The sequence below is a fragment of the Elephas maximus genome, chromosome 1 (assembly GCF_024166365.1).
Source record: "Elephas maximus indicus isolate mEleMax1 chromosome 1, mEleMax1 primary haplotype, whole genome shotgun sequence".
NCBI classification, from domain to species: domain Eukaryota; kingdom Metazoa; phylum Chordata; class Mammalia; order Proboscidea; family Elephantidae; genus Elephas; species Elephas maximus.
In genome coordinates, this window is record NC_064819.1 from 104175071 (window position 1) to 104188547 (window position 13477).

The window sequence follows — 13477 nt, forward strand, 5'->3', positions numbered from 1 at the left end:
CTTTCTGCTTCTCTCTTCTATCAATATTTGGTCATTTACGGCTAAGTTCCACTGAGCTCCCCCATAGCCCCTCTTAAGTGGACCACATGAGGGCATTGATGCTAATGACTTACCCAGTGACCCAGGAATTGCCCTCCTCCTGCACAATTTACTCTCTCTTCCACAATGACTCTTGTTCTGAAGTTGTTTTAACTGGGAAGGAATTAAAAATACAGAAGTCACAGGAGCCTGGTTATCTGGGTCGGGAAGTCAGGGTGATTATCCTCAGGACTCTAAGTTTATGGAATCCCTATTGCACTGTCAGTATCTCCTCTATGCCGAGTATCGCCACTTTGCCGTGTGCCTTGCTCCTCTCCTCTCCACAATGCCACCTGAAGTGTCACCTCCTACTGGAAGTCTCCTCAGACCCAGAACAAGGAAGGTGAAAAAGCACTTCCTAGTACCAATGAAGGCAGAAAAACAGTGGTAGAGTTAATTGATACAATGGTACAATCAAATACAATTTGATACACCAGTGGCAAGTTATTTATAAGTCATATTTGCCTGTAAAGGACTAGATATCGTCTTCAAATTAACAATTCAGAGATTCCCTTGTGAAGATATCTTCTTGATTCTCCTCCATTCCTTCTCACTAGCTCAGTATTGCTAAGCCACTGTGCACCCTACACCAGAAGTTACACATAGAGGCAGAGAAGGAGCCCCATAAAACAGGCCTATTACATCATCTAGGGGACCATTGCTTTCTCCTCAAAAAAAAAGGAAAATTTAAATACCCCAGGTGATCTATAGTATGTTCATGGGTGAGAGTATGAGAGGCAAAAGAAGTTGAAAGAATCCGTTGCAACGAGGGACGACCTCAGCCAGGCCCAGATCCAGCCTCAGCAGGAATGAAACATCCAAGGCTCTTTTACCTGGACTTACACCTTGCCCCTACCAGAACCTATGACCTAGTTCTGAAAGGTAAGTTTTCAAGCAGTTATCAAATAGACCTTTAGCTGCTTCCACGAGAGCAGCTCCCCAGACCTTCAGGCCTGTTCCAACTCCTATAACTCCACCATGGCATAGTTTGAGGGCTGGGGTGAGATGAGAACTCTCCTCGACTGCTCATCCTCATGTACTTGGAGACAGAAAGAGCACAGGCATGCACACGCACCCATATGCACACACACAAGAAGGCCTGATACTTAGTATTCCAATATTTGCCTAGTAAGGAATTTATAAAGTTGAGGTCTTAGCTTTTGTTCCCCTAGAAACATTCCCTGAAACAAGGATTTGATGCAAATGGTTTTTTTGATTGCCATCGAGTTAATTCCAACTCAGATGTGTCAGAATAGCACTGTGCTCCGTAGAGTTTTATTTCTGCCCCCCATAGGGTTTTAAATGACTGATATTTTAGAAGTAGATCACCAGGCTTTTCTTCCGAGGCACCTCTGGGTAGACTCGAGTCACCAACATTTCAGTTAGCCACCAAGTGTGTTAACTGTTTGTACCACACAGGGACTCTGCAGAGAAGGGAAGAAAGTCAATAAAGCCATAAAGGGTAACTCAAATTTAATTCTGCTGAGAGATCCTGGGTAATGATACCAAACAAATGCCTTAGAATTATCTCACCCATGTGGGGGATGTGTATGTGTATATGTGGGTACGTGTGTGTGTGTGTGCATGCTAGGGGTGTTAGTACACCAACTTCTGTTACTGGTTGAGGGCAGCTCTTGCCGTTTGCCATCGAGTTAATTCTGACTTATAGTGACCTATATCACAGAGTAGAACTGCCCCAAATCGTTTCCTAGGTTGTAATCTTTATGGCAGTAGATTGCCAGGTCTTGTCTCCCATGGAGCTGTTGGGTGGGTTCAAACCCACTGAACTTTCGATTAGCAGCTCAGCACTTAACTGTGCCACCAGGGCTCCCGAGGGCAGCTCTTAAAACCAAAAACCAAGCCCATTGCCATCGAGTCAATGCTGACTCATAGCTACCCTATAGGACAGAGTAGAACTGGCCCATAGGGTTTGCAATGAGCACCTGGTGGATTTGAACTGTCGACATTTTGGTTAGCAGCTGCAGCTCTTAAACACTACACCGCCGAGGCCAGCTCTGGGGAATGTTAATTGCTTAGTGCTTGGGGCCTGCTGTTAGTTTTCCTGCACTTTTAGAAAAAGCTGCAGATACTGACATTTGGAACTTAGCCTTGAGTACTTGAAAGGTCCCAGGGAAATGGGAGGTACACTAGCAGATTCTGCCTCAGATGGTAACAAGTCAGGTATATATAACCAGAAGACCCCAAAGGTAGGGCAGGTGAAAGCAAGGGTAAGACCTTCTATGGCGAAGCCAGGGATCTAGGGGGCTGAAAAGCTGGTTCCTCCTTGTGTATGTTTTTCCTAACTCCTTCCCCCACTCTTTGTCAATGATCTAGAAATCCCCCCTCAAAGAACACATTTCTCATAATAAGCAACTGGAAAAGTGATATTTACTAGTCATTTTAAGTAAATCTAATATATACAAATCCAACCATCTTATTATGAATCCTTTCATATGGCAATCATACTCCAATGTTAGTTAAATGGCATGCTCTTCCCTACTACATTTTAAATGATTCAATTTGCACTAGTTCAAGAACATGTCTAGGGTGTGCAAGACTGGGCACAGAATCCCAATTGGTAATACAGTTGCTGGAATGTAATTTGTTTTCTCCATAGATTTAAAAAAAGAGGTCAAAACATTTTTCATACCTATTATCTATCTCATTTCTTCTAATGAAAATCCCTGGTCAGGCAATGAGATACAACAAGGCTTAACAGGAAGGGTTTAGAGACAAAATTGTTTTCAGAGCTTTTGGTCAGAACAGAGTCCACTCACAGTCTGCTGCTGCTGTGTGCAGTCAGTCGATTCTGACTCATAGCGACCCTATAGGACAGAGTAGAACTACCCCATGAGGTTTCCCAGGCTGCAATCTTTACAGGAGCAGATTGCCAGGTCTTTTCTCTCATGGAGCTGCTGGGTGGGTTCAGGCTGCCAACATTTTGGTTAGCTGTCAAGCACTTTAACCAATGCATCACCAGTCCTCCTACTCATAGTCTAGTGAGTCTGAAAAACAAAATCAGCACACATAACTCACAGGGTTTGAAGTGGCCTCAGAACCTCATACTCTGGCCACCAAAGGCTGTCTCAAAACTTTAAAGAGCAGCTCACCTAAGGGGTGAGCTTGTGCAGCACTGCTCAAATACTTCTAACAGGGAGGGTCTCTTGATTCCCAGGAGAAGCACTCTATTATTTAGACAGTCCTAAGTACCAGGGAGAAACCCTGGTAGTATAGTGGTTAAGTCCTACAGCTGCTAACCAAAAGGTCGGCGGTTTGAATCCACCAGGCACTCCCTGGAAACTCTATGGGGCAGTTCTACTCTGTCCTGTAGGGTCGCTGTGAGTTGGAATTGACTCAATGACAGTGGGTTTGGTTTTTGGTTTTTAGGTGCCAGGGTGGTGCAAACAGTTAATGTGCTTGGCTGCTAACTACAAAGTTGGAGGTTCCAGTCCACCAGAGGCACCTAAGAAAGGCCTGGCGATCTACTTCTGAAAAATCAGCCTTTGAGAACCCTCTGGAGCACAGTTCTGCTCTGACACACATGGGGTCAGCATGAGTTGGAGTCAACTCAAAGGCAACTGATTAGTTTTTTTTAAGTGCCAGGGAATTCCTTCTAAACCTAATAATAATGTCAATCCATTTGTTGGCCTTTTACTGTGTGCCAAACTACCTGCTGGACATTCTATACAAGTTGGCTGCTGTAATCTTCATATCACCCTTTGGAAGTAGCTTCAAATCCCCATTTTATATACCAAAAAACTAACATTTAGAGAGGAAATCATAAAAATTGTCCAAGCTCTCTTAGCTTGTAAGTGGTTGGGCCAGATTCAAGCAAGGCTGATTTCAAACACCCCCTGCCTTATATGACCATACAGCCTTCTCTCAAGGATTCCTGAGGTTCTTAAACTCTTCCTCCTAAGCTCTTCTGGTATACTTCTACGTCCATCTGCCTTTCCCCTTCAGTCCCATCCCTCTCTTCTATCTCAGTTCTGTTCAATATTCCTTACCTCCAGAGATTCTTCTTGGACTACAGCCAGTGTAGAACTTTCTTCATCTGGACTGTTACCTCCTCTATTCACCTTCGAAAGTACTATCCTCTCTCCCTAATTAGCTCTGACATTCCCTACCATTTGAGACCATTAACCTCCAACCCCCATCTCCTTATACCTCTTACCCTAGCCCCTGGGATGGGATGTTAATTTTAGTGCCAAAATAACATTATGTTGTTCTGCCTGTAAGAGCCTAAGTCACAAAACAATTTTGGATCAGTAGTTCTCAGAATGAAATTAGCACGTATTATGGAGTAGTTTGGTATCGCAAGATTAAGTTCTCCAGTTACTCCCTCCTGACGGTGAGGGAGCTGGTGTATGTATACACTAACTTCCAGCGGTAGTTGATTGAGGGCTGCTTCTGGGGGGCTTAAATCCCTGGGCCTTCTGGCCTGCCATGTTGGTAGGTAAATAAGGTTTCACCAGCCAGAGAAATCCCTCAGGTGAAGAACTGTAGGTGCTGTAGTTGGAAGTTGGGTTGGAGTGCACCGAAGTGGTAAAGATGAGGAAATGTGGGCAGGCCACCAACACCATCACATTGTCAATGCCACTTGCCTTCTTGAGATGGAGCATGGGCAGGTAAGGCTCGTGTTACCTACTTCTTTGGTCTAGCTCTAGTTGGGCCTGTGTCAGAGGTCAGTAAACTTTTTCTGTAAATAACCAGATAACAAATATTTTAGGCTCTGGGGGCCATAGGGTCTCTGTTCAAGTGAAGGAAGAGACACTCCCTTCAATTTCTCTACAGCCCATAATAACTTGCTATCTTTGGGGCAGCCTTTAATGTAGGATGTGTAACCCTTCCCAACCTGGTCTCCTAAAACACTGGTGTCTTCTTATGGTGCCCTCACACCACAATCCCAGCTCAGGTCATTTGTGGTTTTCTCTTGTCACGCTGTACACTATTTATGTTCACTATGGGTTTTTTTTTTTTTTTATGGGGTTGGGTGGTGTAATTTTAAGCATGTTTAATGGCAGCTTTCCTCCAGTTTCAGAGTCACTGTTAAATTTATCCAAAAGCAACTTCACTAGGGGTTTTCTTAAGGAGTAAAGACCTGTTATGCAGTCCCTGGGTGATGCAAAAGGTAAGCGTTATGGCTTCTAACTGAAAAACTGGAGGCTTAAAAACTCACCTAGAGACACCTCAGAAGAGAGGCCTGGCGATCTGCTTCTGAAAGGTCATGACCATGAAAACCCTATGGAGCAGTTCTACTCTGTACACCAGTCACCATGAGTAAAAATTGACTCAATGGCATCTGGTTTGTGTTTTTTGCTGTTTTTTATACATCTACTTCTCAATAAAGTATGTTTTCTGCTTAAAAGCAAACCAAACAAACAAACAAACAAATTCTGTTGTAGCATGCAACAGCAACCATAGACAATTTGTAAACAGTCTTGCAAACCAGGATAAGTCCTGGGCAGCCAGGAGTATGTGAGCAAGCCACATCTGAAACATATCCTCCAGCTCCAGTCAAGCCCTCAGATGACTACAACTTCATGAGATACCCTGAGATAGAACTCCTGAGTTGATCCGACTCATAGCAACCCCATAGGGCAGAGTAGAACTGCCCCATAGGGTTTCTAAGGCTGTAATCTTTACGGAAGCAGATTGCCACATCTTTCTCTCATGGGGTCGCCGATGGGCTCAAGCCACCAACCTTTCAGTTAGCAGCCAAACACTAAACCACCAGGGCCCCTTTAATTAACTGATACAAAGATAATAATGAACCAGCCTTTCAGCCTACCCTTGGGAGTAAGCTTTGATAGGGACACATACTGACTAAATGAAAGGAAATTAGGAGAACGCTGCAACAGATGTCTTTCACTTGCTCCTCAAGGTACACTCCACCTTTCTACTCTCTGCCCTGAGAGGCCTGGGACTGCATCAACAGAGCTCCCCTGCTGTCTGGTTTCTGCTTGAGTTCATCCACGGGGAGACCCAGCAGAAGAGCAGATTAGGGGATCAGGATAAGGAAGGGAGGTAAGAGGATTTACTCCACTGGTTGCCTTCCCGAAGGTCACCAGAAGCTGGCAGCACCCTGTGACCAAAGGTCACTGCTCCTCTCAAGGCTGCCTGCTCTTCAGGATTTGCTCCCTAGGGGTCATTTCTCCCTCCCCTCAATCCTTTGGGCCCAGGAGTGGGCATAGCCTTACCGCTTGTTATTGACCATTCCTTATAATGGTCAATATAATGCACCCATAGCTTTGAAATTGGCGCCTTTGGAAATAAGCCCTGTTTGAATGATCCAAATTTGAGTGTGTCACCTGTTTCCTACTGGGACCTCATTGATACAGATTTAGAAAAGTGAGATACTGCTGAGATCTGCTGGCCTCGGCATCAGCAATGTCACCTGGCACGTAGCTCCCTAAGCTGACAGAGGCAGGGGGATTTGGGAGTTGGCACACCATTGCTGACCGGCGCTCCTGGGAGTGGAGTAGGGACAGCCTTAGCGTCCGCCAGCATTTGTTTCATCACCTGGTTCAGATCTATCTGATAAGTCTCTGGCATCGATGTGCCCACAAGGAGCCTCCGCAAGTAGGACACACCCTGAGAGGTGATATGTGGCACAGCAGATGGCAGGTCCTGGGAAAGGCCCCAGTGCCTGTGAGGATGGGTGTAATTCAGTGCAGAGGGGCATTTGAGGATATCTAGTCAACCAGGAAAAGATCCCCCTGGGTGGTGTAAATGGTTGGAATTCTAACCTAAGGGTTGGAGGCTGGAACACACCCAGAGGTGCCACAGAAGACCTGGTTATCTGCTTCCGTAAAGATTACAGTCAAGAAAATCCCATGGAGCAGTTCTACTCTGTAACACATGGGGTTGCCATGAGTCAAAATCAACTCAATGGAAGTGGGCTTAGTTTTTGGTTCAGTCAACCAGGCACACCTCCAATTGCCTTGCCAACTAGAGCTGGGCCAAAGACATAGGCAACACGAGCCTCACCTGTCAGGACTGCATCTCAAGGGTGAAAGTGGCATGCTGACTAAGTAGCTGCAATGGGGGCAGGAGTTGAGGACAGAAGTAAATGGGCCCTGGAGTCTACTCCTGCCTCACTGCACAGTCTCAAATCAAGTGCCCACTGATGGAGAGAGTCAGGGTATGCCTATATGAGTCTTAACGTGACGGCAGCTGCTCCTGGGCTTGGTGTGGCCACTCCCCTGCTGCTAGCCCAGACTTCAGGGTGGGGCCTATTCTCCTGATCTTGACACCCATTAAACAGAAGCAGGAACCCACAGGGAGCTGGGTGACCAGGTGAGAGTGGCATCCCATCAGAAGTGCTTTTGAAGGAAGGAGACAGCCTGTGTGCTCCAGCTTCTCCACCTCAGACCTGCAGAGCCGGTTCTAGATAACCCTAAAAGGTAAAAAGTAACCAGGAAAGGGAAAGCATTCTCCCCTCCAGGAAAACCTGCTGTTTCGCTAACCCTCAGTTATTACCGATGTTTATGTAATTATCTAGTTCCTTCATGTGCTTACTGCTTTGTAATCTCCAGCTCTGTGCCCAAGGAAGAGTCCCACGGGCCTCTGTCTTGTTATTGCAGTCTCTGAGTGTGGCTATTTTAGGGAGGAGAGACGAGGAGGCAGTGGACTCACAGTGGCTGCAAGTTTGGTTTCGGCCAATCTTCTCAAGACCAGTTCAAACTGTACCCTGACACAGACCACCCAGAACTTAGGTCCAGTAGGAACTAACCAAGTGATCCATGGTTGGACCCCATTGTCTCATCTGGGAACAATGGGACATCCCAATGCCCCCTCCTCAGGGATTCAGGGGTGGTCGCCCTTCCCCTTCATCATTTGGAGTCAGCATACATGTGACCAAGGGCAGCCCCATCCTAAAGGCCACCAGAGGCATATCTGGCAGTGGGGCATGAGACAGTGTTTTAGACAAGGAGATGCACCACCCAGATCCCCCTTCACAGAAGGACTTGAGGCCATGCCTTCTGGGCAAGTTGTATTGGGTGAGAGAACAGGGTGGGAATATAAAGTCCTGGTCATTTTGGTCCATCATAGAACACTCAGATGGACTACAGGGGCTTCCGAGTTCCCTGCCAGGCTGGCCAAAGCTTTGTCAGTTCTGCATCACGGTTCACCTTCTTTCTTTGCCCTTACTCCTTCTCCCCACCCTGCCTCCTTCTTTTTCCCGGTCTTGATTGCTAATAAACACCTTGAACCCCAAACTCTGTCCCTGTGTACCCCTTGACAGGAGCTCCCTGTCTAATGGTGATGGGATTCAAAGTGGAATTGATTTTAAAACAAACAAAAAAACTGTTTAAATGCAAGAAAATCTGGATAGAATGAAAAATTACTGCAAAAGGCCCAGAGGGGACTCAGAACAAATGCTGTGGCAGTGGAAAGGGTGACTGTGCCTTAAGCCTGCATCCATCTAAGAGCTCCCCATCTTCAGCCTCAGGTACACAGGGGCTCCCCAGCACGCCTCTAGTCTGAGCTCACCATGCCCCTTCAGTGCTGAGGAGACTGTTCCCCAGAGTGGGCCAGGCTTCCCTGCTCCCTGGACAAGGCTGTTTATAGCCTCCCTTCACTAGAGCCCTGTTCTGACTCACTCAGGCATGTCCTCACCAACCTCCCGTTGCCTCACTCCCCAGGAGGCTGCTCTTGTCACTGAACTGTTTAATCACTTCACTTAGAGCTGCATCATTTAGCATCACCATGGAGTTTTTCTTGACAGCACACAGGGGGGTGCAGCACAGGGGGCTGACGCACGTATGCCACCAGAGACACAGTGACAATCACACATAGACAGATACTCGGCGCACTGCTTGGGGAGTATGGGGTGAGTATGCACACCATATCTTTCCAGCTGTCCATATTCCTACAGATTTCCTATAGTTTATCTCAGGCCCCTCAGGTCAAAGGATACCAGGTTCACTAGTACTCTACACTTTAAGGAATGGAGCAGCCTAGAGCACAGGAACGAGAAGTGCAGACTTACTGGTGTTTCTGTGTTTAGCCCAATGCTTTGTCTTGCTCTGCATACAGGTGGCTGACCTGTGTTGACTGCATCACCTAAGCTCCTTTGCTGTTGCAGGGTGGTTTCTCTGGAAGGAGACACTGAGATGGAGCATGAGATGCAAGATGTTTCTTAGGTATCAACACCTGTGAAAGAAAAATGAGGAATAAATCAAACTACAGTGTGGGCTCAACAAAGCCCTGGAAGCCTGGCGGGGAGCTCTGAAGCGACCATAGTCCATTTCAGTGACCTGTGTTGTGTTGACGTGTTATTGTTAGCTGCTGTCTAGTTATCCCCCAACTCATGGCAACCCCACGCACAACTGAACGAAATGTTGCTGCAGGTCCTGTGCCATACTCATGATCAGTTGTGCATGGGACCATTACGATCCACAGGATTTTCATTGGCTGATTTTCAGAAGTAGATCACCAGGCCTTTCTTCCTAGTCCATCTTAGTCTGAAAGCCTGGTTTCAACATCATAGCAACATGCAATCCACCACTAACAGATGGGTGGTGGCTGTATAGGAGGTGCACTGGCCAGGAATCGAACCTGGGCCTCCTGCATCCAAAACAAAACAAAAAAACCTAGTGCCGTAGAACCCTGCACAGAAAGTAAGAAACCTACCACTGAACCACCAATGCCTCATATTGAATCGACACCACTGGACCTTTATATCCCCACCTCACTCAGACACTGGATGCAGGTTGCTTCAGATTGGTCATGGCCTTGGGTGAATGGCTCTCTGCAGCCAGGCAGCAAGCCTCTCCTTCAAAGGGTATCTGATGAGCCATTGTCTTCTACATTTGCCCTCTAATCTCCTGTGGGTACGTCCTATTGGATGAGCCCAACTAAAAGCCAGAGGGTGGGAGAAATGAGAGGTTGGGGTGTTTACTCCCCATGCTCCCTTCCAGACAGGCCCTATTTGGCAGTTGCTGGATTTCTCTTCAAAAACCATGACCCCTGCTGGGTGACCCCTCTGCCATGATTACAGCTCATGCTGGGTTCCAGTAATAACCTCCTCTCTTCATCTCTGCAGGTCCTGGTGGCAGTAACAGCTCTCCTCTGTTACTAGTCTTTTAGTGCTGCACCATTCTTAGTGCTTAGTTCCCTTAATCCTGCCTCTACCTCCTTAAATAGTCCCTTTATTAAATACTCTTTAGCTAAATCCATTAAGTATAACAGTTGTTTTCTGCCAGAACTTGCTTGGAACAGTAATTAAGGGGCTTTCTTCAAAATCCTCTGTAAACCAGGCAAAAGGCTAGGGAAAAATCTTTTAATTTTTTTTTTTTTAAGTACAGTATGAGAATTTTCATGTATAATAATGGTACAGTATTTTTTTTCTCCTTTTTTTTAACCCTGAGAGCTACAAACTACTGTTTGTATAGGGAAGAATACAAGATATACTTTGGATCTTAAGTTACATTTCCTAGAAACAGACCCTGAGATGAGGCTCTATACATGTGATTTATTAAGGAAGGGCTGCCAGGAAAAATTAGTAAGGGAGTCGGGGAAGCAGGACAGGGAAGGAGAAGAAAGCCAAGCAGGGGCATGACTTCAGGTAAAGTGCTGCAGAAGATAGCTTTGGCCTCACCCTACAGGAAAACTCTGGAGTTAAGTTAAGCTTCTAAGTTTGTTGGGTACAGAGACAGGAAAACCTAGCTTCTGTGCCTCTGGTAGGGGCAGTCTTTGGCTAAGGGCTGTCCCAGGGAGATAAACTCCTGGGCACTTCTGGTTCTCTCTGTCTGTGGATAACGTAGTCCCAGAAGCCCCAGAGCAGTTCTCTAAAGAAGCAGTAGAAGTGTAGGCAGCTAGAGGTAAAAAGCACATCAAAGCTGGGGAGAGATGCATGGGCACGGTAAAAAGATCTAGATGGAACACTGAATGTCCACTATGCTTTGCAGAGATCTTTTTCCTACAAAAGGTCCTGTGAAAGCCTTTTGCCATTAAGAATTTAGGACAAATAGTCAGCTGTCGCCCTAAGATCTGCTTGCAACATGACCTTCTGCAAACATCCATTAATAATTGGGATGTGGAATGTACGAATTATGAATCTAGGAAAATGAAATCATCAAAAATGAAATGTAATGCATAAACACTGATATTCTAGGCATTAGTGACCTGAAATGGACTGGTATTGACCACTTTGAATTGGACATTCATATGATCTACTATGCCCGGAATAACAACTTGAAGAGGAATGGTGTTGCATTCATCATCAAAAAGAACACTTCAAGATCTATCCTGAAGTACAACGCTGTCAGTGATAGGATAATATCCATGAACGTATAAGGAAGAACAGTTAATACAACTATTATTCAAATTTATGCGCCAACCACTATGGCCAAAGATGAAGAAATTGAGGATTTTTACCAACTTCTGCAGTCTGAAATTGATCAAACATGCAATCAGGATGCACTGATAATTATTGCTGATTGGAATGTGAAAGTTGGAAACAAAGAAGAAGGATCAGTAGTTGGAAAATATGGTCTTGGTGATAGAAATGATGCTGGAGATCACACGATCAACAACTTCTTCACCACAAATACCTTTTTTCAATAACAAGCATCGGCTATACATATGGACCTTGAACATATGGACCTTGCCAGAGGGAATACACAGGAACAAATCGACTACATCTGTGGAAAGAGACAATGGAAAAGCTCAATATCATCAGTCAGAATAAAGCTAGGGGAGGACTGCAGAACACACCATCAATTGCTCATATGCAAGTTCAAGTTGAAACTGAAGAAAATTAGAACAAGCCCAAAAGGGTCAAAGTATAACCTTGAGTATATCCCACCTGAATTTAGAGACCATCTCAAGAATAGGTTTGAAACATTGAGCATTAATGACTGAAGACCAGACGAGTTGTGGAATGACATCAAGGATATCATACATGAAGAAAGCAAGAGGTCATTAAAAAGACAGGCAAGAGGAAGTGGGGCCAAGATGGGAGACTAGGTGGACGCTACCGCAGATCCCTCTTGCAACAAAGACTCGGAAAAACAAGTGAATCGATCACGTACGTAACAATCTACGAACCCTGAACAACAAACACAGATTTAGAGACAGAGAACGAACAAATATGGGGAGGCAGCGATTGTTTTCAGAGCCTGGAGCCAGCGTACCAGTCAGGTGACCTTCGGCGCCTGATTTGGGGCAAAGCCCAGGGGGGCAGATGGCACAAACAAGGGGCCCAGCCCTAGCCCCCGAACTCATTCCGGGAGGGGGCCGAGCCAGTTTGAGCGGGCGGAGTGGCGACGCAGCTGGTGGGAGAAGACCCCAGGAGGCAGTGACTGGTCTTGGAGTGGGGAGAGCAGCGTCCCAGCCAGGGAGCCGTCCCACCGGGATTTTGGCGGGGCGCAGGCGTGGGGAGCTGCTCCACCCCCCTGAACTAACCCCGGGAGGGGGCCCAGCCGGTTTGCGTGGGCAGCGTGGCAACGCAGCCGGTGGGAGAAGTCCCCAGGAGGCAGTGACTGGTCTTGGAGTGGGGAGAGCAGCGTCCCAGCCAGGGAGCCGTCCCACCGGGATTTTGGCGGGGCGCAGGCGTGGGGAGCTGCTCCACCCCCCTGAACTAACCCCTGGAGGGGGGCCAGCCAGTTCGCGCAGGCGGTGTGGCAACGCAGCCGGTGGGAGAAGTCCCTGGGAGACAGTGACGGGTCGTGGAGCAGGGAGAGTGGCGTCCCAGCTGGGACGCACGGTCGCGGGCGCAGGCGCGGGGAGCAGCTCCGCTCGCCTGAGCTGACCCCGGGGGGAGCCCAGCCAGTTCTCGGAGGCTGCACGGTGACGCGGCAGGCGGGACGGGGAGTTCCCGGGAGGCAGCGACTGATTTTGGAGTCGGGAGTGCACCGTCCCAGGCTGGCAGTGGAGGATCTGACCGTGACTCCAGTGGGCCAGACCCCCCGGGGGCAATCTCCACACAGCCAGCATACATAGGCAACGTGCCCCTCGGAAATCTCAGATATAAGAGTCATTCCAAGCAAGACAAGCAACTCCGGCTATATTCTGAGGTGCTACTCTCCTATCTCTCTGATCCCTCCCCCACCCTCCCCAGGCGGCTTCATTAACATCCGAATAGCCTGAGCCAGAGGGAGAACTCTGATAGGGATCTGACTGCATTTTTTTTTTAGTGGATTTTCTGGAAAAACTAGTTTCCCAGTGATGGCTCGGAGACAGCAGTCCATATCAAACCACATAAAGAAGCAGACCATGACAGCTTCTCCAACCCCCCAAACAAAAGAATCAAAATCTTTCCCAAATGAAGATACAATCCTGGAATTATCAGATACAGAATATAAAAAACTAATTTACAGAATGCTTCAAGACATCACAAACAAAATAAGGCAAACTGCAGAAAAAGCCAAGGAACACACTGATAAAACTG

At 47.0% G+C, this 13477-nt stretch overlaps 1 pseudogene; it reads left to right on the forward strand.

The window, feature by feature from the left end:
* The first annotated feature begins 4629 nt into the window (after window positions 1-4629).
* Window positions 4630-13477, forward strand: part of LOC126069105 (sterile alpha motif domain-containing protein 9-like) — a 95928-nt pseudogene continuing 87080 nt past the window's right edge.